At 47.6% G+C, this 27,113-nt stretch overlaps 1 protein-coding gene across 1 annotated transcript in view; it reads left to right on the top strand.

Moving 5' to 3' along the window:
• DNAH11 (dynein axonemal heavy chain 11) overlaps positions 1 to 27,113 on the top strand; it is a 2,866,633-nt gene that overhangs the window by 2,449,508 nt on the left and 390,012 nt on the right. The gene's annotated exons all lie outside the window — the stretch shown is intronic.

The raw sequence follows: 27,113 nt of genomic DNA, 5'->3' as shown, positions 1-27,113 counted from the left end.
GAGCACACGCAGCTCTGCCTCGGCTCCCACTCCACCTGAAAAACTGGCTTAAATTTGGATAAAAGATCCGAAAATAGATAACGCGGAACGCGTTATAAACATAAAATAGAGCAAGCACAATCGCGACGCTAACAAGCACAATAAAAAGCAATTCAAAGTACAATAAAAAACACACAACACTAAGAGAATAAATGTGGGTTACTTATCTGCTGCGAAGCAGCAAAGAAAGAGGAAGTAACGTTGAGGGTCAAGAGTATTATGGACAGAGGTCATGCTTGGTGATTGGACCATGTGACATTATGTTAAGCATCATGCGATGTGTAGTTTTTCTGTTTACTTGTATTTGATTGGCTGCTATTTTAAGACAGTAAAGAAAGAGGTAGCATAATCAGAGCCTCCGGTCCTGGCATAGAATTGCCCCAACAGCCAATGCTGAGGATTTGTTCTATGTAAATTTTATACCTTTAGTTCATAGTAGTAGATCCCTATTCTGTAAATGGAACTCCCTCCCTTTCTTGATTGCGGGTAGAGTTGCTTAAGACAAATGCTGGTATTACTGTTTTTCAGTTCTTTTTATTTTCATCTTTACCTTGTGTTTTTTTACAAAGTGCATTTTTAAACAAATGGAGATTTTGATTTCAGCTTTATCTGGAAGAATAAATATCCACGTATGGCTCTACATGTATTATATTTGTCAATAGAGGATGCAGTGTTCTTTTGCACATCCCTTTTCTAATTTTTATTATATGAATTTATTTGAGAATTATTTTATGTCTCTAATGCTTAATGAGTACAATATTGTACAATGTATGTGCCTGAATAAGTCCCCTAAGAAAGTCAAATACAAGATGCTGCTCTGGGCCGTGAAAAGGAAAGAACAGTTGTTGAGATCTTTTTTTATTGCCATCCTGGTTGGAAGATATTGGTGCGTTAGATCAGCCACTTTCGGGCCGTGGTATGATTTAAAGATGGAGAGTAAATGACTTCACCAGGCTGGTAGATTTTAGGTGTCAAAATTCTTGGTCAACTTGGAATAATATTGGGCCACATATTAGATATGATAAATTCTCCATTATTTTGTCTTTTAATCATGTCCATGAGTTTTTCAAAGAATTCAGTCCTAAAGGTCTGGAGTCAGAGCTCAGATCTAGCTAAGGATCACATTGAAAACACTACACAGAAGTTGGTCAGCTATTCTAAAACCAGGCTAAATGTAGCAAGAGAGCGGGATATATTACGAAAGTGACCCAAAGGTGGGAAGTTTACAAAGCCACAACAATCTCCCTGTGTATGGGAAAAAATAACAGGTTACATTTTACGATTTTCAAAGCGGCAAATTGTAATCGAATGCTATTTTATATGAAATGGTTGTTATAGAGAATGCCACTATTTATACATGGAATTAAACACAAATGTCATATGCCTGTTTTAGATGTTCTGCAGAAGGAGTTGATAATTAGACACATATTATCTTCTCATGTCGAAAAATAATGGGATTTTGGCATGATATTTCACAACATTGTTAGACTTATTTAGGATTTGTTCTTCCTGTAGATCCCCAATATTTTTAGGCAACTCTTTGAATCTGAATACGAGCTTAAAATATTGTAAAAGAATGTATATAATAACTTTGATGCACACTTACTAATCTTGAAAAATTGGCAGACCTCTGAGATACCTTTGGTTGAGCACTGGAGAATCAAAAAGTTAAAGGTCAAAGAATGTGAAAAATTGTGTGTCTTGTGGTCGGGGTTTATATAGAATTTTGTTGAATAGTGGGATGTTTTTGTATAGAAGAATGCAGTGTGAAGTATGAAATAGAGGGAGTTAAGAAAGGCTTTTTCTATATAAAGATGCAGGGTTCTATTTTTAACTAATTTATAATCTTCTCCTTGCACATTTTAGTTTTTTTGCATGAATTATGTCTGATTTCTCCTAAGTAAAAAAATTATTTAAAAAGACAGTTTAGAATTGTTGACTTCTGTATGGATGTACATTATTTTATAATACTACCAGAAAATCATCCTTGTAATGGCGTAATGCACTCTTGACAAGGAGATAAACTGTTTAATAGGTGAAAATTACACGTGTATTTACTTCACAACTGAACTAAAATACTAGGCTTGGGAAGTAGACTAAGGGGGTGATTCTAACCCTGGCGGTCGGTGTTAAAGCGGCGGCCAACCCGCCAACAGGCTGGCGGTCCAAAAAATGGAATTCTGACCCTGGCGGGAACCGCCAACACAGCCCGCCAACTTAACACTCCGACCGCCGCGGCGGTACAGACAAACAGCGCGGCGGTCACCGCCAACAGGCAGGCGGCAGACAATGTACCGCCCACACTATCATAACTCACCAATCCGCCACCTTTTCCGGGGCGGGAGCACCGCCGATAAAAACACGGCGGAAACAGACTACGAACGGGAAAACGCTCACCTCTACGCACTCCACGAGGACGGAGGACAGCATGGAACCCGAATTGAACATCATACCTGCTCTCGTCTACCTTCTCATCTACCACGAGTACGAAGTCCGGCGCAGACGACAACGGTGAGTACTGCACCTACGACACACGGGAGGGGGAGGACGAAAGGTTACGGGCACACACATATGCGACCCCCCCCCCCCAATCATGTACTCACCAATGCAGAGCACCAAGTCACAGTGACACCACCCAAACACCCCTGAAAAATGCTAGGACATAATCATATTTGGAATAAATATTTATGTACCAAAAAGCTCCAGAAAATTAGCGTACAACCATGAAAGATATCCACAACAAAACTAATGACATACACATCAGTGTATGACTGAAGTACCAAGTCCTGCACATCCTACCAATTCAGCATGTCCGTGGGCCAAAGTCTTGAGAAACAAGGGCAAAGCCCACACAGGAGACCTGAGTCCTTTGGAGAGAACACTGCAGGGGCATCAGATGTAAAAACTACAGGCACCTCAGGGGGAAGGGAAGGGGGGGGCACCACAGCCACATGAGTCCATGACGCCAGATCCACGAGGAGCCACCATGCCCACCTTTCAATCCTGGGGAGTGCAAAGCCACAGTCTCTCAATGTCTCTACAGTGGGTGGGCTGCCCACTGTTCAATCCTGGGGAGTGCAAAGCCACAGTCTCTCAATGTCTCTACAGTGGGTGGCCTGCCCACTGTTCAATCCTGGGGAGTGCAAAGCCACAGTCTCTCAATGTCTCTACAGTTGGTGGGCTGCCCACTGTGCCATCCTGGGGAGTGCAAAGCCACAGTCTCTCAAGTCTCTGCAGTGGGTGGATTGCCCACTGGACCATCCTGGGGAGTGCAAAGCCACAGTCTCTCAATGTCTCTACAGTGTGTGGCCTGCCCACTGGACCAACCTGGGGAGTGCAAAGCCACAGTCTCTCAATGTCTCTACAGTGGGTGGGCTGCCCACTGGACCAACCTGGGGAGTGCAAAGCCACAGTCTCTCAATGTCTCTACAGTGGGTGGGCTGCCCACTGTGCCATCCTGGGGAGTGCAAAGCCACAGTCTCTCAATGTCTCTACAGTTGGTGGGCTGCCCACTGTGCCATCCTGGGGAGTGCAAAGCCACAGTCTCTCAAGTCTCTGCAGTGGGTGGATTGCCCACTGGACCATCCTGGGGAGTGCAAAGCCACAGTCCATCATGTGGATGACAGTCTCCACTGATCAAGGAGGAGGCATGGTGGGCACAATGAACCATCAACGGTGCTTGAGACGGCGGGGCCCAGCGGAGCGGTGCTTGAGACGGCGGGGCCCAGCGGAGCGGTGCTTGAGAGGAAGGGCCCAGCGGAGCGGTGCTTGAGATGGCGGGGCCCAGCGGAGCGGTGCTTGAGACGGCGGGGCCCAGCGGAGCGGTGCTTGAGAGGAAGGGCCCAGCGGAGCGGTGCTTGAGAGGAGGGGCCCAGCGGAGCGGTGCTTGAGACGGCGGGGCCCAGCGGAGCGGTGCTTGAGACGGCGGGGCCCAGCGGAGCGGTGCTTGAGAGGAAGGGCCCAGCGGAGCGGTGCTTGAGAGGAAGGGCCCAGCGGAGCGGTGCTTGAGACGGCGGGGCCCAGCGGAGCGGTGCTTGAGAGGAAGGGCCCAGCGGAGCGGTGCTTGAGAGGAAGGGCCCAGCGGAGCGGTGCTTGAGACGGCGGGGCCCTGTTCAGCGGTGCTCTTCTGCACCGCGGGCCCTGTTCAGCGGTGCCTATCTCCACGGCGGGGCCCTGTTGAGCGGTGCTCTTCTGCACCGCGGGCCCTGTTCAGCGGTGCCTATCTCCACGGCGGGGCCCTGTTCAACGGTGCTCTTCTGCACCGCGGGCCCTGTTCAGCGGTGCCTATCTCCACGGCGGGGCCCTGTTCAGCGGTGCTCTTCTGCACCGCGGGCCCTGTTCAGCGGTGCCTATCTCCACGGCGGGGCCCTGTTCAGCGGTGCCTATCTCCACGGCGGGGCCCTGTTCAGCGATGCTCTTCTGCACCGCGGGCCCTGTTCAGCGGTGCCTATCTCCACGGCGGGGCCCTGTTCAGCGGTGCTCTTCTGCACCGCGGGCCCTGTTCAGCGGTGCCTATCTCCACGGCGGAGCCCTGTTCAGCGGTGCTCTTCTGCACCGCGGGCCCTGTTCAGCGGTGCCTATCTCCACGGCGGGGCCCTGTTCAGCGGTGCTCGTCTGCACCGCGGGCCCTGTTCAGCGGTGCCCATCCAGCAGGTCAAGGGAGCCAGACCTGGCCTGGACTCCCTGTTCAGTCGCCCTCGGACCGTGACGTATCTGGACCCTTCGGGGACGGACTCCCGGCCTCCTTAGTGTCCTCCTTCCCAGCTGGGATGTGGCATTTGGGGTCCACCTTCTCCGCGCTCCTGCTGCCCTTCCGCTCCTTTGATCGGGCTCTCGGGCCCTTGCCTCCCCCAGATGGTGTGGGTGGTGAAGTGGCCGCACATTGCTCCTTGGGGGCAGCCCTGTCGGTCCTCGCACGGCGGTCCTTGGTTTTGCGGGTCCTCTTGCCGGGGGGGGCTGGACGTGTCCTTGCTGCAGCTCGATGTGTCACTGCTGGCAAAGGGTGGGCTCCAGAACCCAGGCACAACAGTGACACCCGAAGCTGGGCTGGTGGTGGCTGCGGTGCTCTTGGGACTCTTTGAAGATGGATGGGGGGGGTCATCGGGGGGAAAGAGGTTAAGGTTAGCCAGGAAAAGTTTTTTAGGGCCAAGGTAAAGGGTAGGAGTAGTGGAGATGGAAGTGGAGGTAGAGGAGGTGGTTGTAGGAGAGTCAGGTGTGCTGTCATTGGGTGAAGGTGCTGGTGCTGTAGGCTGTCGTGAGGTGGATGGCTGTTGGGTGGGTGGCTGCCTGCGTTTGTGTGTCTTGGAAGAGGGGGTGACAGACACAGTGGGAGAGGACACAGGGGACGTGTACATGGCAGTGGGGGTGGTGACTGCACGAGTGTGGACTGTACTGGAGGGTGAGGTGGTGATGGAAGCACTGGCTGATGTTGGGGTGCATGCAGGTGTGAGTGTAGACGTCACAGGGAGGGAGGAGGGAGACGAGGAGGAGGGGGACACAGGGGTGGCAGTGGCTGTTGGCATGTCTGCATCTGGGTGTTGCTCGGGTGAGTGTTTGCGGGATCTGTGGTGCTTGTGTTTGGATGAGCTGCTCTTGGGTGTTGAGGTGTGTGCAGGCTGGTCTGATGGTGTGGATGGGATAGGCTGAGGAACAGGAGACAGAGACAGGCTGGAGGCAGTCAGAAGAGGGAGGCTGGAAACAGGGACAATGGCTGCCGTCAGTGCTGAGGCCAGAGCAGTGAACGCTCGTTGATGGGCAGCCTGACCCGAATGAATGCCCTCCAGGTACGCATTGCTCTGTTGCACCTCCCTTTGCACACCCTGGATGGCATTCAGAAGGGTCGTCTGCCCAACAATGAGCGTCCTTACCAGGTCAATGAGCTCCGCACTGAGGGCAGCAGGGGCAACAGGGGCAGGGGCTGAGGTGCCTGGGGCAAAGGAGACGCACGCCTTCCTGGGCGAAGCGGCACGGAGCGAAGACTGAGGGGCTGCTGGGAGGGCGGGGCTGGTGCGCTGGGTGGCGGCTGTACCTGTAGAGGCGGGGGGCACGGATGTTGCCGCCACCCCTAGGGAGCTCCCATCCGAGGACGTGTCACTTTCGCTGCTCTCACCAGCGGTCCCCGTCGTGGTGCTCCCCTCGCCCTCCGGATCACTGGTGCCCTCGGTGTCTGTTCCTGGGCCCACCGGGGCCTTGTGTCCTGCAGCTCCCTCGTGCTCCGATGCCATATCTCCTCCGCCTGATGATGCTAATGCACACATGCACAAGAAGATGAAGAGAAAGGGTGGGGGGAGAAAAAAGAAGACCAGGTTGAGTGCATGCAATGTCAACACCGTTGGCGGAGAGGACAGACACAGGTGCCTAATGCACTAAGCCGCGCATTCGGGGTACACTACTCAGTACTACTGACTAAGACAACAGGCCAAGAGACGTCAAACGCGCACATGGGAGATGCTGGACCTTCAATGGCTGTACTTGTCACCCTACAGAGGTGGGGGCCGGGGGCACAGGGCCATGCCTAAGGGAGAGGACTACACTACAGAAAGCGCCCTGGCCTAATGTCACCCACAGCCCTCCTCCCCCACCCAGACGCCTCCACTGCGCAGAAAGATAGGAGAATGTGCTGATACTCACCCCCTTGTGTCTGCTGTGATGTCTTAAAGCGCCCATCCAATTCAGGGTAGGCCACCGCCAGGATCCGGGACATCAGGGGGGTCATGGTGCGACTGGCACCCCTCCTAGGTTGGGAGGCCATCCCCAGCAGTGTTTCTGCGATCTTCCTTGTTCCGCGGCGGATGTCCTCCCACCTCTTGCGGCAGTGGGTGCCCCGTCTGTTGTGGACCCCCAAGGTCCGGACTTCCTTGGCGATGGCACGCCAAATATCGATCTTCTGATGGGTGCTGACCTATTAGACATGTACAGGGTGGAAAGGAGGAAATCATCAATGGCCTGCATGTTAGATGTAATTGGCCCCCCCCACCCACTTTGCCATATGGCACATGCTCTCATCTGTCGGGCGTTGCACTCCTCATTCGCCCCCCACCCCACCCCACCAACTTACATCCACCCCAATCCACACAGGCATAGCCCATTCCATTAGCACCCGGGGTACTCACTTGTTGGTCTGGAGGACCGTAGAGTAGCGCATACTGGGGGAGGACCCCATCCACGAGCTTGTCCAATTCTTCAGACGTGAAGGCAGGGGCCCTTTCCCCAGTCACAGCAGCCATTGTATCTTCCAGACCGAGGTCACAGCAGCACTTGCAGTATAGGTCCTCTCCTGTGGATGATCAGGTCTCGAGTGATTAAGCAGATAGAAAATGGCGGTCACGTCCGCGGCGGTGCGTACCGCGGCGGTGCGTACCGCGACCGCCGGCGCACTTCGTTATTGGCTCCTGAAACCCATAGGCTTCAATGTTAACCAATGCGGCTTTGCGCCGCGGTCTTCGACCGCCTACCGCCACGGTGTGCCCCGCCAGCGCAGTGACCTCACATCCCATTGTCCCACTTCACAGGTCAGGCAGCCGCCATTTCAAGGGCCCACATGGCTTAATTTTGACTGCGACACACAGGCCTAGGCCTTGCATTGCCACACATACACGCCTTTCAACCCATTGCCATTCTTTAACTGTGCAAGCTGTCTGTACGTACCTGTGGTTTGGCTTACTCTGTGCTCCATGTTGTCCTTCCTAGGCACCGTCCGATGGGACTTGGGATGAGAAGGAGAAATCCTCGCGTGTACCGACCGCTGGTGGACCTGTCGACAATGGAAGAACGCCATATAATCCTTCGATACCGACTTGACCGTGCCACTATCCATGAACTGTGTGCCCAGCTGGAGCCAGCCCTGATGTCCCCCATCCGCCAACCCACAGGGATTCCCCCTCTGGTGCAGGTTTTGTCAGTCCTCCATTTTTTGGCCAGTGGGTCATTCCAGACCACAGTGGCCATGTCATCTGGAATGTCTCAGCCTATGTTTTCAAAGATTTTGAGCAGAGTGTTGTCTGCCCTGATGAAACTCATGCGGAGCTACATCATTTTCCCCGAGGAGGGTGACTTGCCCATAGTGAAGGGTGATTTCTATGCCCTTGGACATATCCCCAACATCATTGGTGCCATTGATGGGACCCATGTGGCTTTGGTACCCCCAAAAGACGATGAGCAGGTGTACCGAAACAGAAAGAATTATCATTCGATGAATGTCCAGGTGGTCTGTTTGGCTGACCAGTACATCTCCCATGTAAATGCCAAGTTCCCAGGGTCAGTGCATGACGCGTATGTGATGCGAAATAGCAGCATCCCCTATGTGATGGAGCAGCTACAGAGACAACGTGTGTGGCTAATAGGTGACTCTGGTTACCCCAACCTGCCGTGGCTACTGACCCCAGTAAGGAATCTCCGGACAAGGGCAGAGGAACGCTACAATGAGGCCCATGGGCGTACAAGGAGGGTGATTGAGCGAACCTTTGGCCTCCTGAAGGCCAGGTTTAGGTGCCTGCATATGACTGGTGGATCCCTAATGTACTCACCAAAGTAGGTGTGCCATATCATCGTGGCGTGCTGTATGCTTCACAACCTGGCTTTGCAACGCCAGGTGCCTTTCCTGCAGGAGGATGGTCCAGATGGTGGTGTTGTAGAAGCCGTGGAGCCTGTGGAGAGTGAAGAGGAGGAAGACTCTGAGGACGACACAGACAATAGGGACAGAGTGATACAACAGTATTTCCAGTAACACCCAGGTAAGAATCACCCACGCCATTTCACAATTGCTTCTAGCCTCCTGCATCAATACTTTCTGTAGTTCCCCACAGATGTTTTTTATTAATTTATGCCTTTCCCTTCCCTTCTCAGTGCTGTCTGACTCAGTACCTGACTTCTGCTTGGTTCGCCCATGAAATACAGCGTATTGACATTGGTATGTTGTCATGACTAATTGACAGGACAGAAATTGAACAGTAATATGTTATCCCTTTGTTAATAATACAGCATGACTCAAAACAGGTTTGTGTGCAAAAAGTGATTTATTTACAGTGCTAGATACCGGTACATGTGATTCTAAGGGTGATGGGTGGGGGTGGAGGAATATCCATGGCAGAGTCCAGTTCTCAGTCTCACAGGTGCATTGTTCTTTTGCCTGTGGAAGGATGGAGCATAGGCAGTTCATGGTTGGACAGGGTGGCAATGTGGGACAGTGGGAAGACTTGAGGGGGTATGTCCTGCTGGCGGGGGTCTTGACATCCTACTCTGTCTTTTTCTTTGGTCTCAGGCTCCTCTTACGGGGTGGTTGTTCTTCAGCAGGAGGTGGGGTTCTGGGGGGCTGTCGAGGTGTTGGGACCTCCTGTCCACTAGCGCCGGCGGAGGTGGTAGGCTGTTCCTGGTCCGGCCTAGTGACAGGGGCCCTGTGTGGTGCACCATGGTCCCGCAACGCGTCCTCTATCCTGTGGAGGGCCAGGACGATGGTCCCCATTGCGGTCCCGATGATTCTCAGCTCCTCCCTGAAGCCCATGTAGCGTTCCTCCTGCTGTGCCTGGATCTCAGTGAACCTGGCCAGTACCGTCGCCATCGTTTCTTGGGAGTGGTGGTAGGCCCCCATGAGGGTGGTGAGGGCCTCTTGGAGAGTGGGTTCCCTGGGCCTCTCCTCCCCCCCCTGTCGCACAGCAGCCCTCCGAGCTGCCCGGTTTCCCCCGGCCTCTGTCCCCTGGCCGGTGTGCCCGCTCCCACTGCCCCCAGGTCCCTGTTGTTGTTGGGGTGTCGGGTTAGCCTGGGTGCCCTTTAGTGGCAGACACACCGCTGATTGAGCTGTCCTAGAGACAGAGGCATGGGCCCGCTGGGTGGGAGCTGTGCTGGTGTCGGCAGAGGGGGTCGGGTCTGGTGTGGCCTGTGTCTGGGTGAGGGGAACCGACTGCCCAGAGGTCCCCGATGGTCCGGGCTGGTCATCAGGTTCACTGTCGACAGAGCTGCTATCCTCAGTGTGGGCCTGTTCCGGTGGTGGGATGGACACTTCTGGACCCTCCTGGCTGGTGTGTTGTCGTTCGGGTCCTGCATGGGGTAAGAGAGTTTGGTTATTGTTTCTGTGTGTGCAATAGCATGCGTGTTGTGGGTGCCCTTGTCCCCCAGTGCAGGCATTCCCTGGAGGGAGGTGTTGTGAGGGTATTTAGTGGGGGGGAGGGGTTAGTGCAGTGGTCATGCTTAGGTGATGGGTGCCCATGGTTTGTGTTGGCATGCAGGAGTTGGTGTTGGGATGGGTGGGTTGTGCTGGTGAGACATTGTCAGGAAGGATGTGTGCTGGGGGGTTGGGGGTGAGGGTGGGGGTGTGGGTTGGCATGCTGGTGGGGTGTGGGGGATATAGTAGTTGAGATGGGACTTACCAGAGTCCATTCCTCCGGCTACTCCTGCGAGGCCCTGAGGATGCAGGATGGTCAAGACGTCTTGTTCCCACGATGTAAATTCGGGAGGGGTGGGTGGGGGTCCGCCGCCAGTCTTCTGGACCGCGATGTTGTGCCTCGAGACCATCGACCGGACCTTCCCCCGTAGGTCGTTCCATCTTTTGCGGATGTCCTCCCTATTCCTGGGATGCTGTCCCACCGCGTTGACCCTGTCCACGATCCGCTGCCATAGCTCCGCCTTCCTGGCTATACTCGTGTGCTGCACCTGCGAGCCGAAGAGCTGGGGTTCCACTCTTAGGATTTCCTCCACCATGACCCGGAGTTCTTGGTCCGAAAATCGTGGATGCCTTTGGGGTGCCATGGGGTGGTGTGGGTGAGGTGTGGGGTGGTGTATGTGATGAGGAGTGTGTTGGTGAGTGGTGCTTTGTGCTACTATGTGGTGTGTGTGATGGTGTAGTGTGCCTCAGTGTGTCTTCCTTTGGATTGTCTGCTGTGTCTCTCTCTCCTTCTCTCAGTATTTGGGGTCGCAGGGGTTTGTGGGTGATGTGGGTGTGTGTTTTATAGTTGGTTGATTGTGTGGGAGTTGTGTGTGTATGTGTATCAGGTGTGTGTTTTTCAAATTGTCCAATGTGGCTGTGTTTGGTGATGTGTCTGTATTCTGACCGCGGCGGTGTGTAGCGCCAATGGAATACCGCGTTTGAATGACCGCCGTGTGGATTCGTGGGTCGTAATGGCATGGGCGTATTTCTGTTGGCGTGACGGTGGAGGTTTGGTCATCTCCAGTTTATCGCTGCCCGCCGATGTGGCGGGCTGCAGTGGAGGACGGATTTTTGGAGGTTTGGCCGTTATGTGTCAGAATGACCGTGGCGGTTGACCGCGGCCGCGGCGGTGTTATGGCGGTCTTCTGACCGGCGGTAAGGGCATTTTACCGCCGAGGTCAGAATCACCCCCTAAGCCCTCATTTAGAGAATATTAGAAGGTGGGATGAATCCTGTTCTGTGCATTCATGACCATTTTGACATTTAGAGAAAAGTTGTATTTGTTGCTTCATCATATTGTGAGGTAATACTGGTGTTAACTTTGTACTTTAGAAAAACGCATTAATCAGGATTTCTTTTTGTTGGTTCACATCTAAATTTAAATGTGCGATAATATCATGTTCACCGATTGCAGTAACCCAAATTACAGATGATTGTTTTACATCAAAAATCAAACAATTTCTAAATGATCCCTTATTACTGAATTGTTCCTTTAAAGAGCTGCAGGAAAAAAGCATTGTGTGTTAAATGGTGAAATCTCATATGTTAAGGGGGAGGATAGTGGTGTAGTAGAGCTGCCATGATTGCATCCTTTAACCAGTGTGTGGACTTTGGATAGTTAATTGGTGAACTGATTGATCTCAGTGTTTCAGTTCTTCCTTCTAACTGCAGGATAAGATACAGCACTATCATTATTCATACCCTATACTTCACCCAGACTAATGTCCAGCATTTTTCAAAGCAGAATATCATAGAACACAGGCATGTCTCTGCCACAATCCATAGCAAAATGTTTTACTCAGATATGTGTGGATTATTCTGAGAATAAGGTGGCCTTGATGATCTGTGCCCTTTCTTTCATGACTTGTTACATGCATTATAGAACTTCACTCTGTCCAGTAATGCCATATTCGCTTTTAAGTTTGTTATTGAAAATCGCAAATGTCAGAAGAATCTCTTTAAGAAAATAGTATTCAATTTAGTCCATTTTGGGGGGGGGGGGGCTCAACAGAACAGAGCAATGAATCTTGTATTTGAATTCTGGAGGCTGCATTATATGCCTTCAAATTAGGAAAGCCAGGCCACTACTTTTAATGATATCTTTAATTTCTCCTCTGTTTGTAGTTAGACAGGGGCTAAAAGGTAAAATGTTTATTCGATTTGATGTAATTGAATGGTATCCTGATCACACAAATTATTAAATAGATAAAGAATCCTGGGCAAAACAGTAATCCTCAAACTTCTCTGCAGGTCTAGTTCTGTGGCTTGGATAACTTATGAATTTTAATTGTAAAGCACTTAGATCTCTCTCGATCAACATACTAAATTATGCTAATATGCCAATATTTTAGCTTTCCACTTAAATGGTGACATCTCATAATTTTGCTTTCTAACTATTTCATAGATATCCATTATCAATGGTTTTGTTCAGTCGATGTAATAAGCAGAAATTTCCCAAAGCATATTAACTGTTATTAATTATAGGGGGATAGATGTTTCAGGTAAGGATAATAAAGCCAGTATTTGCAAAGCCAAGTGTTTTTTAATCTTTCTGACCTAGTTTTATTCTCAAACTGTTCTTACTTTCTCTCATAACAATAGCAAATGGTTCAAGTACAATATTTAATAATGGCTAATAGAGGCCATTATTGTCAACCTCCAATTTCTTTTACTTTTATAGCAAACCTTTATTAATGTAGCATCTTCCCTAGCCAGAGTACCCACCAATAATAATAATAATAATAATAATAATAATAATAATAATAATAATAATAATGCCACACATGGAGCTGTAAATTAGATGTCTTTATTCGTCTGTGGGTAACTGTGAACTCAACATTCTAAACCTGCCTTCACTTCACCACATTCCAACACTCCAGGTACTGTTCTTTGGAGTCCTTCAGGAGCCAACAGGGCTCCGTCATTCATAGCTCACACAACACCGCAAGTAATAATACTTATTTCAATGCAGAAAAGGGTCTTATTCACAAAGATGAATGTGGTCAAAACTTTCATTTAATGATCAAATTTACCTTTCTGCTTTTTTCACTAAGTTATTCATTGCAAAGTCCATGTGCATCTTGGAAAGATTAGGAATTTCCACAAACATACATTTATGGACATGCCCAAACATCTCTCCATCCCTTTCCTACCTAGCAAATGGTTGGAGATTTGCTCCATGCAAGGGGTGGAGTAGCTCCCCTTCCAGAGTATAAATGTTGTGAAGGTGTGGGAAAAGTGCTGTCTCCATGGAAAAAAGATGATTTCCTTATGGAGAAAATTAAATATTTATAGAATGATACAACAGGACAATATGAGAGCTTTGCATGGGTCAATGAAAACAAATGTTTACCAACTGCTTGATTTAAAATTAGCTAATAAAGGAGGCAGCTCATCTTCAAAAATATTTTCAATTCACTATTGGTGTACCTAGGCATGGTGAAAAGCCTGTAGTTAAATTCATAATCATCTTAGAACATCTTGTAAAGAATTACTTTTCTCCATTATCTTCCAAATGTCATCCTTTAATAACATTGACCAGTGTGTCAATAACTGTAGAAAGGGAAATGTTTATAAAGTTGTTGATAATGCTCCATGAAAATCTCATAAGTATTATCTCATAAATATTGTTATACACATCATTCAACCTATTAAAACATTTTAAATAATTAATCACTCTTATCTTTTAATTGTTTGAATTTACACACAAACAATTTTCCAAGGGGATTTCCCACTTTTTACCTCCTTCCCAATAGTTTTGCTTTGTCCTGCATAGTGAAAACCCCAAAATGATTTCCTTACCCAAGATTTGAATTCATCACTCTTCAAAATTCATGTCTATTCTCTATACTGAATTCCTAGGATTCTTGATTGCTTCCAATGTAACCTTTTCTTCTATTGAAAATGCATTTGTTGTGGCCTCTCTACAGACTGCTTCAATTGTCTCTCACAGACAACAATGTAATAAATACTTCTAGACTGCTTAGAGTGGGCTTTATGCTTACTCGTGATTTGGGGACATTTTTCTATATCTGTACACTATGCTGCTCATGATGTAATAGCATTTCTCCCAATACTTGCATAAGTCGTGACTCTGGACTATTTATTTTTTTCATTGTATTTGGTTGGTGGAGTGTATCTTTTCACTGCTGCTGTCAGGGAACTATTTTGTAATTGCTTGTGAGTTAGCTCTGCAGTTAAGTGCATGTTCTGCTAGTGTTCTCTCGGTCTCACTCTCTCTTTTTCTACGTATCTAGCATTGTAATGGATTTAGCCTATAGTACTTGCATGTAAGAAATCAGGAGGAGTTAGACTGTGTGCAGATTTATGCTCCTTACTGATGGTCACCTCATGCCTAAGATACATGACCTATTCGCTAATTTAGGGGGAGAGAAACATTTTTCACTCATCGATTTACACTCAGCTTATCACAAGGTATCCCTAATTAAAGATCTGACTGCATTTGTGACATCATTTGGTGTTTACAAACACCTAAGACTACTGTTTGGACTTGCGTCAGTGGCTAGTGTTTTTCAGTGGTTAATGGATAATCTTTTCGGGGACATTTATGGTGTTCATTCATACCAGGACGACATGTTGGTTTTTGCAAAGAGTGTAGAAAAACACAAAACAATCTTAAGACATGTTTTGATAATTTTATCTAGAACTGGCATGACTGTGAGGAAGAACAAATGTAAATTTGGCACTTGTGAGATGGAATATGTTGGGTATACCATCTCATTTAAAGTGATCAAGCCTAAACTGTGTCTAATTAAAGCATTTAGAGGTGCAGAACCCCCAAAATCTAAAGATGTCCTTCACTCCTTCATAGGGTTGGCACACTACTACACCAAATTTGTGCATGACTTTGCTCAAGCAGTGGAGCACTTGCAAGCATTACTTCAGAAAGGAGCTAAGTTTGAGTGGTCTGGCATTTTAGATGGGACATTCAACAATATCAAAAGAATGACTGAAGAATCTCCAGCTTTGAGTGCTTTTTGTGTGAGTCATAAATGTGCTATCACAGTAGATGGCAGTCTCACAGGACTTGGGGCAGTATTGACTCAAACTGTAGCTAGTAGTGAATAGACAGCGGCATTCACCTTCAGAATGTTGAAACAGGCAGAGGTACACTATAGCACTATTGAACACAGAGCACTAGCCTGCTGTACAAAAGTTCAGGTCATACATTTGGGTTTCAAAGTTTGAAATCATAACTGATCATAAAACATTGGTTCATCTGTGCCAAAGTAGCAATCAATGCAAAGCATTAGCATGGTTGATACAGTTACTTTCAAAACTACAAGAATACACTTTTGATATGCAACATCTTCAGAGAGGGAAAAGCATTCAGGCTCATTGCTTGTCACCTATGCCTGTGAGTGAGTGTGAGGAGGACGAGTCAGAATCTGACATGGAATGTGAGGTTGTGGTAACAGATGCATGGATGCATGTGATTTACAAATCACAGAGGTGGAATGGAGCAAAGCTTGCATGGACGATGAGAAGTTGCCTCAAGTGAAAAAGTTTAGCATTCATGGGTGGCCAGAAAGTATAAACGTAACTGGTGACATGAAAGTATATGCTCAAGTTTTCGATGATCTATCTATTGTGAACGACATGGTCATGTGACATGAGATGTTTGTACCCCCAGAAAAAATGACTAAGACTCTAATTCTACTGGATCTTCAGGGGCATTTAGTAATTAGCAAAATGTGGCTACTGGACTGGTGGCCGTTGTTGGACGCCCAGGTCAAACGTGTCATAGATAATTGCCAAACGTGTCTTCTATCAGACAAACATTGGAGAACAATGAGTACTCCATTGCAACCTGTCCCCTTCCCAGAGTTGCCTTGGCGCAAAGTTGCAATGGATTTATCTGGTCCCTTTTCTGTTTTACTGCATGAGATGTTGACATGAGATGTCTTGTCTTGTTAATTGACTACCATTCAAAGTAGATTTATTATGCCTTTGTCAGTGTGACTAATACTGAATCCACCATAAAGTTTTAAAAAAAGTTTTTTCCTTAGAAGGATCACCAAAGGAAAATATTACTCACAGTGGTAACCACTTAATGTCTAATGAGACGAGCATGTTCTTAAAATTGCATGACATCAAACACATGAAAGCTGCTTTGTATTTCCCAAATTCAAACTTGCAGAAACAAGCGGAACTGAAAGAGCGATTTAACAAAAGAAAAATAGCTGGTGACCTAAAAGTTAACGATTGGGTCTTAATAAAGAAATCCAATGCAATATAAAAGGGATAGTCAAATTCTTGTTACCTTTCCAAGTTAGGAGGGTAAGTAAAGGAGCAGTTAAACTTGCTGAGAAAAGGTGATGGAGCAAATGTAGTTTAGTAAATGTAACTCCAAAACAGGCTGAAATAATAAAGAAATCCAAAAAGGAAAACCACCAAAAAATAGTGTGATTAGCCCACTTAGCTGCAAAGTAAAGATGTCGGGGCTAGTGGGTCTAACTATATTATATTTCGTCAAATGTCTGATAATGTGAACAACTCACATCTTGGTTCTCAGAATACTGTGACTGGTCCATTCCTACATAATACTTCAAACACTCCAAGTAAGCTGTTAAATTCTCATATGACTGTGTCAGAGAACCAAGGGAAGCCAGAATGGCATTGAGGGCTACACATTGTGTGAGAGTGCCTTGCAGATTTAATGGCTTTATTATGACTTAAGTGTCTTTCCACATGTATATGTGATATATTAACTAGCATTGACCTTGGGAGCATGCCCAAAATGGCGGTCGGGTCAGATGCTTAAACGTGAGATCTGACCCACCGCAAATAATTATCTGATTGTAATTGCTTCCCAACAAGCGAGTACAGAGCAGGAAGGGAGGCAAAGCCTTAAAGTCCACAGGAAGGATAATCGCTTTCTACGGTCTGGCTCGGAGGGACCAGAATAGGCTGCATAACTGGCCTCAGAGGGGACCACTCGTCCTGCACCCGAGGGAGGGGTCTCGGGGACGGAGTTCACAGCTTCCTGGGGCCGGACACAGAAAAGAGCAGTCCATGCTAGGGCGCAGCAACCCCCAGATGGGGTGAGAGAAATTGGTAGTGAAGGATGGGGTTGCGTGCTAGGCTTGACTGCCATGAGTAGAGGCCAATACGTGCAAGCTGTGAGGGAAAGGCAATGGCGCGCTGGCTGCCCAGGTCTGGCGCGCTGGGCCTTGCTCGTACCACGCGTTACTGCTGATACCCCTGGATGGCAGATGCAGGATTCAACTGCCTAAGAGGCCTGGACATTGAACCCCTACGGACCCCTACCACGCTCAACCTCAAGAGTGCCAATCGACATGAGATCCCCTGAGAGCAACAGGTGAGATGCAAGTGCTTGATTCTAGCAAAGGGGTCCCCAGTTAAAGGCTTGATTCCTGGTAGCTGCAGAAATTGTGAGGCTTGAAAAAGAGCATAGTGATGCTTCATTGCAGTGGTGGGAAGACATTTCCCCAGAACATGCTGCAGATAGCACTGTGTACATGCAGCTACAGTGGGCCTGCTCTTCCTTTACTGGCTATCTCTCATCTGCATTAGCTGACACATATACTCCTGCATGAAAAATTATTTCTTGCAACCCTACTTTACAGTAGACTAGCTGTCAGGCATGTGGGGGACTGAGCATCACAACGGAAGAAAAGAGGTGTGGACCTGATATTCTGCGCGCGTCCATAATTGTGATGCAGTACCTTAGCTGCTCCTTAATAGTCAATCTGCTAACTATGTTTAAGGTAAAACATGGAAAAAGCACCAACGGTGCTAACACATGTTTTTCTACAGACACAGCACAACCAGTGGTAGAGCTCCTTTTTTAGGAACATTCGGCAAAATTTGAGGAGTTATTGGCAGCTGCTACTAGCCTTAAGTATGAGATTGAGCCAAAGTTAGACTCCCTTATAGACGTTGGGCTCCTCAGGGAGGAGCATAGGAAGTTGAAGGATAGGGCACAGGAAACAGAAAAGGAGATTCCCTCACTAAGTATATAGGAAGAATCCGTGGAAAACCAACCAAAACACAAGCAGCACTTGGCAGAGAAGAAGCACTAGTCACAGAAGAGCAGTCATCTTTATCCAATCAGGAAAGTGCCACCTCCAATAATGACACTGGTGCTCAGCTGAACACCACATATCTGGTTGTGTTACAGGTGGAACTGAGAGGGGGTCCACAGGTCACTCTCATGATGGTATATTTATTTCAATCAGCCTGCGCATTATCTGGGAGGCTTCTATCAACACAGAATTGTTTGGTCTACCTGACATGGGGAGTGTGAGGGGGGATGGGTCCAATGGGGAGGCTCATCGACTGCACAAGGTGGTAAGATGATAATGACACATTAATATTGCGGCAGGGGAACCTAGGGCCTGGACATACTAGGTCTTGTAACCGGAACGCCCTCCCTATCAGATTAACCTAATAGAAGTTTCTGAATCTTTACATGCAATAAGTGGCTGTGATCTATTGAGGGTCCAGCCTGGGTGTGGGATTTGTTGGGGGCATTTGAAAATGTTCTGTTTTAATGGTTGTTTGCAATGTTGCTCAATGCATCCGTACTTTCACTCTCCTCCCAAACACTTCAGATGAGGCAGATAAGACTTACCACACGAGCTGTATGGCACCCAGAGAATATAATATCATGACATTGAATGTAAGGGGGATGGGCAACTATAATCAAAACAGGATATACTCTTATACACAAAGGAACAATGTTCAATTTGCATGCCTTCAGGAAACCCATATGACAGCGGAGGAACTCAACAGACTAAGCAAACACTGGTGAGGCACAGTGGTGTGCACCACTTATTCAGCACACGAGGAGTATTATTATGGGTGTCCCCGGATGTACTGTTTGTTAATGACAGTAAACTAGTGGACCCCGAGGGCTGATATGTGGTGGCATAGGGGAGGCTAGATGGGGAGCCACTAACTCTAGTAGTGATATATGTCCCCAAATGCAGGTCAACCGTTGTTTTTTAAATCCATATTGCCTGCCCTGTTCCATTCTCCATTCTCCCCCTCCTTTTGGTGTGGAGATTTGAACTGTCTCCCTTATTTAGTGCTGGATGGAGCCACACCTCCCCTGGTGGGAGCGGCATCCCAAGTTAATGCTCGACATCTGCAACAATGGGCAATTAATCTTCAGGTTCCTGAGACATGGTGTACGATGCACCCTTTAGAACAGGAGTTCTCTCACGTCTCCTCTATACATGCACTACATACAAGAATAGACCTTATATTTGGATGTGGCGCATTAGTATCTAATTGTAGAAGAGTGGAATATCTTGCCAGAACTTTGTGAGACCACTGCCCATTAATGGTGACCTCTCACTGGGGCATTCCGATCCCTTTGATTATGATGTAACGCTTATAACTAGTGTCACTCACAGACTCCGCTTTTCGAACACATGTGGGGGAACATATAGATAAATATTTCACTGAAAATATGGGCAAAGCTACCCATGAGGGGATAGAGAGGGACAAATTTAAGGTGGTGGTGAGAGGGACTTGTATGTCTATGCAATATGGTATAAAGAGGACCCTCCAGAGGGAAGTCACTTACATTGAAAACAAGTTACGGGAAGCCAAAAAAGGTTGGGCGAACGATACTGCACGTCTAAGGGAGTTGGATGGAATCCAAACCCTGTATAGGGAAAAAGCTAGCTGACTGGCCTCATTGGACTACAAGGAGTATGCCAAGAGGCAACATGAACTAGGTGATAAAACTAGAACACTGCTGGCCTTGCTTTTACGCTTGGAACGCCCACATGTTATCATAGGGGTGCGTCGCACACAAACGGGGGCCATTGTAAATTCCCAGTCAGCCATTAATAAGGAATTTGAAATGTATTACAGAACCCTTTCATCTGGAACCAGTAGAAATTAATGTGGACGCATATTTAGCTCCTATAGAGATGGCCCCCTTGAATCCGCTATTAAGACAAGAGGTTGACATCCCCGGACACTGAGCAAGATTAAAGCCACCATAAAGCAGATCTCCGAGGGCAAAACCCCTGACGGCCTCATCATAGAGTTTTATACTATATACCAGGCTCTTCTGGCTCCTCAATTTGTGGACATGTACAATAAGGGCAAGACCAGGAGCAGATTACCACACAGCATGCGGGAGGCCCTGATTACAGTTCTGCCCAAACCTGGACTGGCCTCATACCACCCACTTTCACTACTGAACCTCGATTATAAAATATTGAGTAAGGCACTGGCAAATAGATTAACACCCATGATTCACACCCTTGTCCATACGGACCAGAATGGCTTAATTCCTAGAAGGAACACTTTTTTTAAATATTGGCAAGATGTTTGGAGTCCTTGACTGGGTACACCACACATCTCAGCAGGGTTGGGTGGCATCTTTAGACATCAAAAAGGCTTACTTATGAGCAGTACTGGTGAAAATGGGAATCGGTCCTGAGATTTGTTGATGGATCCAGGCCCTTAATGAGAGACCTGTGGCTAGAGTGCGTACAGGTTCAGTCACATCTGAGAGCTTTGCTATTGGCCGGGCGATCAGGCAGGGCTGTCCTTTATCACCCTTATTGTTTGCACTAGCCATGAAGCCACTGGCTAGCAGATTGCGTGAGAGAGCAAGTCATTGGGGCTATTCTATGGCAGATCACCCTAACATAGTATCGATGTTCGCAGATGATACCATGATATATCTGCTAGCGGACCACATGATTTTGCTTGAAGTCATGCCTGCACTAGATGCATTTGGCCACTTAACCGTGCTCCACATTACTTGGCAGCAGTCCTGTCTTTTCCCTCTGTTAAAGACACCGGAAATTCCACTTCTGCATTTAAGAGAATATACCCCTTCAGGGGCAAGCTGACTTGTTCAAATATTTTGGAATTCAGATATATCACTCTGATCATGACTTGGTAGAGGGGAATTTTAGCAGGGCATTACCTAGAATTCAACTTCCACTATCACCGATAGGGCGGGTAGCTATAGCCAAAATGTTGGTGTTGCCCAGACCTCTTTATTGTTTTGCAGCTTTACCAGTAATACTGCAGAAACCCTTTTTTAAACAATTGCAACGCTTATTGACATCACTGGTGTGGACTGCCAAGAGACACAGAGTCAAGGTGGCCACTTTATATAATACACTAGAAAATGGAGGATTGGAAGTCCCGAATTTTGAATATTATTATGCAGCTGCTAAATTGCAGTGGCCTCTTCAGTGGCTTCAGAATCTCTTGAATCCCGAGATTCCATTCTTAGGGGTAGACTTCCAGAACACACCATCAGTAGAGTGGTTTCTAGACCAGCCCCTGATCTGCACCATCAACAGTGTACTTTTGAAGGTGGCATCATGGTTCTAGCAGAAATATGTTTTGCAGGGTAAGAGGAACATACCGTACACACCAGCAATTCCACCGTGGACCCCTTCACAGTGCAAACAACTGAAAGGAACCTTTCAGGTTGATGCATGGGATGTGGTGGGTTACACAACCTGGAGTGACATAGTGGCAGGTGGTAAAATACGTACCTTTGAGGGTCTAACTGAGGGGGTGCCTTGGATTGGGGCCATTTTTTTGTTTACTCTGCTATACGGAGAGTAGCATGAACATAGATAGGAAACAAGCCTCTGAGGCCAAAACACCTGAGTTGATGTTAACACTGACAAGGTCTGCAAGGGCAGTTTCCCTCATATATGGAGCCCTGAGTTTAGCTAAGGCAGGATCAGGAGACCAAGCCCTTAAGGAGTTGTGGGAAAATAAATCAGAGATGGCTATATAGGAACCTGGGTGGCCGAATGTTTCTGGGGTTAGTTAGGATAGTGTAGGATAGTGTAATGAAATGCACGATTTTGTTTTATGCATTTTAAAAATGTTTACCATGCACCTCTCTCCCTGGATAGGATTGGCAAGATGTACCCAGAGACATGCCTCCTGCCCCAGATGCCACCAGGCAGAGGCATAGTTCCTCCACATGGTATGGTGTTGCCCTGTTATAGAAGAATTTTGGCAGAGGATCACTTCATGCATTTCTGTGATTACGACATCTGTTTTGCCCCGTGAACCTATGATATGTCTTCTTCTTTCAGGTGCTATGACAAAAGCCACAAGACAACTTAGGGGAGTCCAAACTTTTTCACTATTCTTAGTGCAGAGGTGCATTGCCATGTCCTGGGAAGCGTCACAGGCCCTCTCAGTCACCTTATTGCAGAAAAATATAGTCCGTTGGGCCACAGCGGAACTGTTGATCCGTGCAGATACAAGAGCACATTCAATCAATCAATCAGTGCTTTTATAGCAAAGCTACTCACCCGTTAGGGTCTCAAAGCACTGGGGGGGGTGGAGTGTAGCGTTTACCAGTGAGGTGGTTCTTAAAAAAGCCATGTCTTCAGTTCCTTCCTGAAGCTGAGGAGAGAGATGGTTTGTCTGATGTGGAGAGGGAGGGCGTTCCAGGCGGTGGCTGCGAGGTAGGAAAAGGAGCATCCTCTTCTTCTGGTTTTCCTGATGCGGGGTACTTCTGTGAGAGAGAGCTGGGCTGTGCATAGGGTCCTGTGGGGTACGTGGAGGTTGAGTTGCTGGTTCAGGTAGCCTGGTCCGGTGTTGTGGAGGGCTTTGTGTGCGTGGGTGAGGATCTTGAAGGTGATTATTTTCTCTATGGGAAGCCAGTGCAGTGTACGCAGGTGTTGCAAGATGTGGCACTGTCGAGGTAGGTCGAGGACCAGTCTTGCGGCGACATTCTGGATGTAGTTTGCAGGTGAGTTTCTTGTTGATTCCAGCGTAGAGTGTGTTGCCATAGTCCAGTCTGCTGGTGATGAGGGCGTTTGTGACGGTCTTTCTGTGTTCTAGGGGGATCCACTTGATGGACTTGCATAAGAGGTGGAGGGTGCAGAAGCAGGTGGAGGAGACTGAGTTGATTTGATGGTTCATGCTGAGGTTGGAGTTACATGATTCCAAGGTTGCGGGCTTGGCTGGTGGGGATGGGCCGGTTTCTGAGGGTGGGTGGCCACCAGGAGTCATTCCACGCATTGGGTTGAGGGCCCATGATGAGTACTTCTGTCTTGTTAGCATTGAGTTGAAGGCAGCTGTTTCTCATCCAGTTGGCGACTGCTTCCATGCTTTTGTGGAAGTTGTGTCTGGCTTTGTTGGGTTCGTTGGAGAGGGAGAGGAAGAGTTGGGTGTTGTCGGCTTAGGAGATGATGTTGATTCCGTAGCTTCTGACAAGGGTGGCTAGCGGGCCATGAAGACACTAAATAATGTGGGGCTGAGGGGGGTTCCCTGGGGAACTCCGCAGATGGTGGGTGTGGGGTCTGCAAGGAAGGGGGTGAGTGTTACTCATTGAGTTCTGACGGAGAGGAAGGATTGGATCCAGTCGAGGGCCTTGTCTTTGATGCCGGCTTTGTGAAGTTTTCTTATCAGGGTGTGATGAGGGACTGTGTTGAAGGCTGCTGAGAGGTCTAGTAGGATGAGTGCCGTTGTCTCTCCCTTGTCCAGCAGGGAGCGGATGTCGTCTGTTGCGGCCAGGAGGGCTGTTTCGTTGTTATGGTTTTTCCTGAATCCAGATTGGGAGATGTCAAGGATGTTTTGGTCTTCTATAAACGTGGCGAGTTGGCTGTTGACTGCTTTTTCGATTACTTTCACAGGAAATTTGAGTACGGAGATGGGCCTGAAGTGTTTTGAGGTCGGTGGCGTCTGCCAAGGGTTTCTTGAGGAGGGGGTTGATCTCGGCATGTTTCCAGTCCTCGAGGAAGGTGGCGGCAGCTAGTGAGCGGTTGCTGGTGAGGCGGAGCTTGGGGGCGATGGTGTCTGCGGCTTTGTTGAAAATGTGGGGGGGGCATAGGTCCATGGGGGCCCCGGAGTGTATGGAGCTCATTGTTCTCAGCGTTATCTTCGGTGGTGAAGGGGGGTCCAGGTGGTGATTGTTGGTTTGTTGATGTAGGTCTACTGTTGTAGATGGTCTTGATTTTGTGGTGGAAGTAGGTGTTGAGTCTGTCACAGAGGTCCTGTGCGGGTGGGATGTCCATTGTTTCACTGTTGGGTTGGGCGAACTCCTTGATGATGCTGAAGAGTTTCTTGCTGTTGTGTGTGTGTGAGGAGATTCTGTCTTGTATGGCTTTCATTCTGGTGTTTCTGATGAGTTGGTGGTGTGCGGTGGTGGCGGCTCTGAAGATGCTATGGGCTTCTGTGGATTTGGTGTTTCTCCAGATTTTCTTGAGGCTGCGACAAGTGCGCCTAGATTCTTGGAGTTCTGGGGTGAACCAGATGGCTTTCTATGTATGGGTGCTGTTGTTCTTTTTGAGGGGGGCTATGGTGTTGGAGCAGTCGGCGATCCATCTGAAGGTGCGTGCTGCAGTGTTTGGGTCATCGTTGTGTGCGATGGTGGGGGCGGCGATAGCTAGGGCGGCAATGAGCTGATCGTCGGTTATTCTTGTCCAGTTTCTATGTGATGGTTGGGGTTGTGGTCTGATGATGGTGGGTGTGTTAAAGGTGAAATGGATGCATCTGTGGTCTGTCCGAGGAGGAGAGGACAGCTGGGAGGCAGGAGTGGGAAATGGCACAAAAAAGGGGGGTGGGGCTGCGGGGGCAGTAGCAGCAGGGAGAGAGACTGAGAGAGAGGAGGTGGGGCGGGCCACAGGGGCAGTAGCGGCAGGGAGAGTGAGAGTGGGGTGAGGGAGATGAGAGAAAGAGATGAGTGAGGAGAAAACAAGGAAAAGATAGAGGTAAGCGCTGAAAGCGAAAGGCACAAAAACAGCACACAAAAGAAAAAAAAATGAGGAGGAAAGAGAAAAGAGGCAGAGGGTAGCCCAGCAGAAGAGCAGAGCTCTCCCACTAGACACCAGGGATGAGGTGCAGGCAGAACCACCTGTGGGTGGAAGAGGGCCTCGAACTACTGACCGAAGTCAGAGTTCAGGGACAGAAGGGTTTCACTTGCCGGTGGAGCTACGTGGTGGCAGAGTAGTTCACTGACCAGGTCCGTGAGGTTGCTCTGCCATGAGCACAAGATGAGAGATATAACCTTTTGGCACCATGGTCTGAATATCTTGCTAAGTTTACTGAAATACAGACTCCCGGATTATGATTCCATTCCAATATATGTCATTATGTAACACATACTGAGCACCCTAAATATGGTTTGTATGTTTCAATAGTTCTTCTTAGACTGTAAATGGAAGGTGGGCAATGGATACCAGGGGAGTGTGCTGTAGACGGGACATAGGCCCAGATGTATCAAACATTTTTGCAATCGCAAACTGGATCTCAAAAATGCATTTTGGTATGTATCAAGTCCAGTTTGCATTTTTGTAACTTGCTACCGAATCGCAAATTGGATTTGCGTCTACATACCGATTCGGTATTAGGAAGGGCCGTGTCAAGAGCGTCCCTTCCTAATACCACATCGCAGAGGTATGTATGATTGTTTTGTGACCATGAATGCGGTCGCAAAACAATCGCAGTTAGCACCAATTTCAAATTGGTGCTAACCCATTCGCAAAGGGGAAGGGGTCCTAGAGGGACCCCTCCCCTTTGTGAATGCATGAGAAAACATTTTTTAAGAGCAGGCAGTGGTCCCGTGGACCACTGCCTACTCTTAAAAAATGAAAAGGAAACTTTTCTTTTTTAAATGCATCCCGCTTTCCTTTAAGAAAAACGGACTGCATTTAAAAAAAAAGATTGCTTTATTTAAAAGCAGTCACAGACATGGTGGTCTGCAGAGTCCAGCTGGCCACCATCCCTGTGATTGTAGCCATTCACAATGGGTCACAAATTGCGACCTACCTTATGGATATTAATGAGATCGGTCCATTTGCGAGCCCTTGCGAATCGCTATTTGAAACTCCTGGAGTTTCATACATTCCAATAGCGATTACTTAATTGCAATTTGCAAAACAAATTTATTTGGTAATAGTTATTGGAAATCATGATACATCTGGCCAATAGTTTGTTCTGGTGATGCAAAAGCTGGTATGCGTTTATGTACCAGACAATGATACTTGATTATGTGATATTTTGATTCCACATGTTGGTACAAGATTCGGAAACACGAATATGTGATGACCAGATCTATACACACAACATTATAGGCAGATGCAAATGCCGACTGGTAATGCTATACTTGTTTGCTTGCTTTTTTGTTTTTGTTTATTTTCTGTTTTTTCTGTTCTCTCTTAACTGAGATTAAATCGATAAACATATATGAGGCAAAAAAAAATAGCATTGACCTTTGATTAACTATTGGTTTAGATTTCTATCATTTAGTAATGTTTATTTGTAAGGGGGAAGATGATGTTATATTGTGTTATGTATATACTCATGTAGAACGATTTACTTTTACTGGCTATGCATGTTCTGGAACAGAATGTTTGACAGCGCTGTTTTACAAGCTATCAATTGCAGCCGGTGGCAAAAAGAAAAGAGACTGGTTTGTGGAGAAAGTGTCTCTTGGCCATGGTTTTGCTTTCCCCTTGAGGCATTTTCAGCTTCAAGCAGTGTTCATAGGCGACCTTTACGTAAGATGTCATACACGTGAAATAGCAAGGCGCAGCAGTTCCCCGAAAGTAACTAAAATATTTAGGATTGATGTCTTATATATCTCAAACAGTTCAGAATTGGTGCACTCCTTTATATCTATGGCACACCAACACCAGTCGTTTCCCACGCTCCACACATCCACCACCACCCACCCGGGATTTCCAAGATGTGTATAATAGTACAAACCCGGCAGCTGGCAGACCATTTCCTAAAAATCGGAAACTTGAAAGAGGATGATGATAACTTGAGAAACAGGGTTACCGTCAAGTAGGAACATTCTTTCTATTTTGTGTTTAGTCTAAGTGTTATGCACTTTATTTGGACTGAAGTATGCAAGTTCTACAAACACAGTATTTCTTGCTGGTCCTCGATTATTTTAAGTGAGTACTTGATTATATTTTCTAATGTTTATGGT

Source organism: Pleurodeles waltl, chromosome 10 (genome assembly GCF_031143425.1).
Source record: "Pleurodeles waltl isolate 20211129_DDA chromosome 10, aPleWal1.hap1.20221129, whole genome shotgun sequence".
Lineage (NCBI taxonomy): Eukaryota > Metazoa > Chordata > Amphibia > Caudata > Salamandridae > Pleurodeles > Pleurodeles waltl.
The sequence above is the reverse complement of the archived record's forward strand: the minus strand, read 5'-3'. Positions and strand labels throughout refer to the sequence as shown.